The following is a 5,000-nucleotide window of genomic DNA, read 5'->3' as shown; positions in this document are numbered from 1 at the left end:
AAACCAATACTCCGCTGGAATCGACAATTTAATTCCAAACACAATTTCGCTACGTACGGCCGTCGATGCGAACGATGGTCGTACGTAGCGATTTTTTTTTCCTTTAAATCCAATAGAGATAACGTCTCGAGGGCGTGCCCGGGCGCCACTCCCCCCCCCCCAACCCCCCGCATCGCGGGTCAGCGCCGGGGTACGTACGATATTCTTAAGGTACGTACGTACGTACGAAAATACGACGACGTAATTCGCAAGGGCGAGACGCGCGCTCGCTCCTCTTTTACTTTTCGTTCTCTCGTTTTTTCCTTCTTTCACCATCGACCAAACCGCTCTCGATCGATCCAAGAAACGAGACGAAAGTAACGAAAAATTAACGTAACGAAAATATACCGTGGACGTACGAAGTAACGGTCGCGATCGTTGCTCGCTCGCTGCGCTCGCTCGAACTTATACTAGCCCAACCCAAAACCGATCCCGCGAGTTTCTCCGATTTCAAGAGAAATCGAGGAACGAACGCGAAAAAGGGATTGGTTTTGGGTTGGGCTAGTTTTTTTTTCGAGCGAGCGCAGCGAGCGAGCAACGCTCGAGAGCCCGTCTGACTTTGAAAAATTTTCGTACCGAACGGTTATTTCCAGTTATTTCGCTTAAAAGCGTTGTGATGCGTATATATTTTTACATAAATGGGAATATCATGTATTCCTACGTCGGGATTAAGCGTTTATTTCGTCCCGAGAACGTTAAAAAAAAATTTTTAATCGAACCGTTTTTTCGAATTTTTTCGCTTAAAAGCGTTACAAGGTGCTAATATTTGTGCATAAATCGCTTTAGAATGACGTTTTACATCGGGATTAAGCGTTTATTTCGTCGCTGGAAAGTTATATAAAAAAAGTATGATCGCGCCCGGGACGTTGGAACTTAGTCGCATTCTCGACCGGTACGTAGGGACTTAGAAAAATTTTCGACCGAAAAGTTATTTCGAGTTATTTCGCTTAAAAGCGTTATAAGGTATGAATATTTTTATAGAAATCGTTATGGTTCGACGAATTCTAGTCGACTGTAACGATTTCGTTTTATTTTTTTAAAAAATTGCCCCCTCCGGACCGACATGACCGGGCGGTTGGCACTTCGTCGATCCCCCGGCCGGTACGTAGGGACTTAGAAAAATTCCGGTCCAAAAAGTTATTTCGAGTTATCTCGCTAAAAAGCGTTACGAGGTATGAATATTTTTATATAAATGGCAATATTATGTATTTCTACGTCGGGATTAAGCGTTTATTTCGTCCCGAGAACTTTAAAAAAAATTTTTTAATCGAACCGTTTTTTCGAATTTTTTCGCTTAAAAGCGTTACAAGGTACGAATATTCTTGCATAAATCGCTTTAGAATGACGTTTTACGTCGGGATTAAGCGTTTATTTCGTCGCTGGAAAGTTATATAAAAAAAGTATGATCGCGCCCGGGACGTTGGAACTTAGTCGCATTCTCGACCGGTACGTTGGGACTTAGAAAAATTTCGGACCGAAAAGTTTTTTCGAGTTATTTCGTTAAAAAGCGTTACGAGGTATGAATATTTTTATAGAAATCGTTATGGTTCGACGAATTCTAGTCGAACGTAACGATTTCGTTTTATTTTTTTAAAAAATTGCCCCCTCCGGACCGACATGACCGGGCGGTTGGCACTTCGTCGATCCCCCGGCCGGGACGTAGGGACTTAGAAAAATTCCGGACCGAAAAGTTATTTCGAGTTATCTCGCTTAAAAGCGTTATGATGCGTATATATTTTTACATAAATAGCAATATTACGTATTTCTACGTCGGGATTAAGCGTTTATTTCGTCCCGACAACGTTAAAAAAAAATTTTTAATCGAACCGTTTTTTCGAATTTTTTCGCTTAAAAGCGTTATAAGGTGCGAATATTCTTGCATAAATCGCTTTAAAATGACGTTTTACATCGGGATTAAGCGTTTATTTCGTCCCCGAAAGGTGCCGTAAAAAATTTACGATCGCGCCCGAGACGTTGGAACTTAGTCGCATTCTCGAGCGGTACGTTGGGACTTAGAAAAATTTCGGACCGAAACGTTATTTCGAGTTATTTCGCTTAAAAGCGTTACGAGGTATGAATATTTTTATAGAAATCGTTATGGTTCGACGAATTCTAGTCGAACGTAACGATTTCGTTTTATTTTTTTAAAAAATTGCCCCCTCCGGACCGACATGACCGGGAGGTTGGCACTTCGTCGATCCCCCGGCCGGTACGTAGGGACTTAGAAAAATTTCGGACCGAAAAGTTATTTCGAGTTATCTCGCTTAAAAGCGTTACGAGGTATGAATATTTTTATATAAATGGGAATATTATGTATTTCTACGTCGGGATTAAGCGTTTATTTCGTCCCGAGAACTTTAAAAAAAATTTTTTAATCGAACCGTTTTTTCGAATTTTTTCGCTTAAAAGCGTTACAAGGTGCTAATATTTGTGCATAAATCGCTTTAAAATGACGTTTTACATCGGGATTAAGCGTTTATTTCGTCGCTGGAAAGTTATATAAAAAAAGTACGATCGCGCCCGGGACGTTGGAACTTAGTCGCATTCTCGAGCGGTACGTAGGGACTTAGAAAAATTTCGGACCGAAAAGTTTTTTCGAGTTATTTCGTTAAAAAGCGTTATGAGGTACGAATATTTTTATATAAATGGGAATGTTATTAAGTTTTACGTCGGGATTAAACGTTTATTTGGTCCCGAAAACGTTAAAAAAAAATAGTGGACCGACGCGACTCGGCCCGTCGGACTTTGTCATACTCTCCACCGGTACGTAGGGACTTAGAAAAATTTTCGACCGAAAAGTTTTTTCGAGTTATTTCGCTTAAAAGTGTTATAAGGTATGAATATTTTTATATAAATCGCTATATTATTATATTTTACGTCGGGATTAAACGTTTATTTGGTCCCGAAAACGTTAAAGAAAAATAGTGGACCGACGCGACTCGGCCCGTCGGACTTGGTCATACTCTCCACCGGTACGTAGGGACTTAGAAAAATTTTCGACCGAAAAGTTTTTTCGAGTTATTTCGCTTAAAAGTGTTATAAGGTATGAATATTTTTATATAAATCGCTATATTATTATATTTTACGTCGGGATTAAACGTTTATTTGGTCCCGAAAACGTTAAAAAAAAATAGTGGACCGACGCGACTCGGCCCGTCGGACTTGGTCATACTCTCCACCGGTACGTAGGGACTTAGAAAAATTTTCGACCGAAAAGTTTTTTCGAGTTATTTCGCTTAAAAGTGTTATAAGGTATGAATATTTTTATATAAATCGCTATATTATTATATTTTACGTCGGGATTAAACGTTTATTTGGTCCCGAAAACGTTAAAAAAAAATAGTGGACCGACGCGACTCGGCCCGTCGGACTTGGTCATACTCTCCACCGGTACGTAGGGACTTAGAAAAATTTTCGACCGAAAAGTTTTTTCGAGTTATTTCGTTAAAAAGCGTTATAAGGTACGAATATTTTTATATAAATCGCTATATTATTATATTTTACGTCGGGATTAAACGTTTATTTGGTCCCGAAAACGTTAAAGAAAAATAGTGGACCGACGCGACTCGGCCCGTCGGACTTGGTCATACTCTCCACCGGTACGTAGGGACTTAGAAAAATTTTCGACCGAAAAGTTTTTTCGAGTTATTTCGTTAAAAAGCGTTATAAGGTACGAATATTTTTATATAAATCGCTATATTATTATATTTTACGTCGGGATTAAACGTTTATTTGGTCCCGAAAACGTTAAAAAAAAATAGTGGACCGACGCGACTCGGCCCGTCGGACTTGGTCATACTCTCCACCGGTACGTAGGGACTTAGAAAAATTTTCGACCGAAAAGTTTTTTCGAGTTATTTCGTTAAAAAGCGTTATGAGGTATTAATATTTTTATATAAATCGTTGTATTATTATATTTTACGTCGGGATTAAACGTTTATTTGGTCCCGAAAACGTTAAAAAAAAATTTTTTATTCGAAAGGTTTTTTTGAATTATTTCGCTTAAAAGCGTTATAAGGTGCGAATATTCTTGCATAAATCGCTTTAAAATGACGTTTTACATCGGGATTAAGCATTTATTTCGTCGCTGAAAAGTTATATAAAAAAAGTATGATCGCGCCCGGGACGTTGGAACTTAGTCGCATTCTCGAGCGGTACGTAGGGACTTAGAAAAATTTCGGACCGAAAAGTTTTTTCGAGTTATTTCGTTAAAAAGCGTTATGAGGTATGAATATTTTTATATAAATCGCTATATTATTGTATTTTACGTCGGGATTAAACGTTTATTTCGTCCGTGGAAGGTTAAAAAAAAACGGACGGATACGACCGGGCCTTTGGAACTTTGTCTCATTCTGGACCGGTACGTTGGGACTTAGAAAAATTTCGGCCGGCGGAAAAGTCCGAAATACTTATTTCGAGTTATTTCGTTAAAAAGCGTTATAAGGTATAAATATTTTTGCGGAAACGGTTATATCTCTATTAAATACAACTGGATTAAACGTTTTTTCGAATTTTTTAAAAAATTTGTGTTCGACGAACTGACACGACTGCGATATTTGTTTAATTATTTCGTTAATTAACGTTGCAAGGTATATATTTTTTTGCATATTTCTCGTTGTTTCAACGTGTTCTAATCGATTAAGAACGTGGTTTTTGTCCGTATTCGTTAAAAGAGGTGGTTTACTGATGCGATTTTGAAAAAAAAAAAAAAAATTAAATTTTTCGATAAAAACTCGTTTAAAATATTAAAATAAGCGGTGCGTTAAAATATCTCGACGATAGGACGTTTTATAAGGGTACTTTATTGGAACAAAGTGGTCGAGCGTTTCAGAGACTAAGTCCGACGGTACGTTGGGACTTAGAAAAATTTCGGCCGGCGGAAAAGTCCGAAAAGCTTATTTCGAGTTATTTCGTTAAAAAGCGTTATAAGGTATAAATATTTTTGCAGAAACGGTTATATC

Source organism: Bombus fervidus, unplaced genomic scaffold, assembly GCF_041682495.2.
Source record: "Bombus fervidus isolate BK054 unplaced genomic scaffold, iyBomFerv1 scaffold0096, whole genome shotgun sequence".
Classification (NCBI taxonomy): Eukaryota; Metazoa; Arthropoda; class Insecta; order Hymenoptera; family Apidae; genus Bombus; species Bombus fervidus.
The sequence above is the reverse complement of the archived record's forward strand: the minus strand, read 5'-3'. Positions refer to the sequence as shown.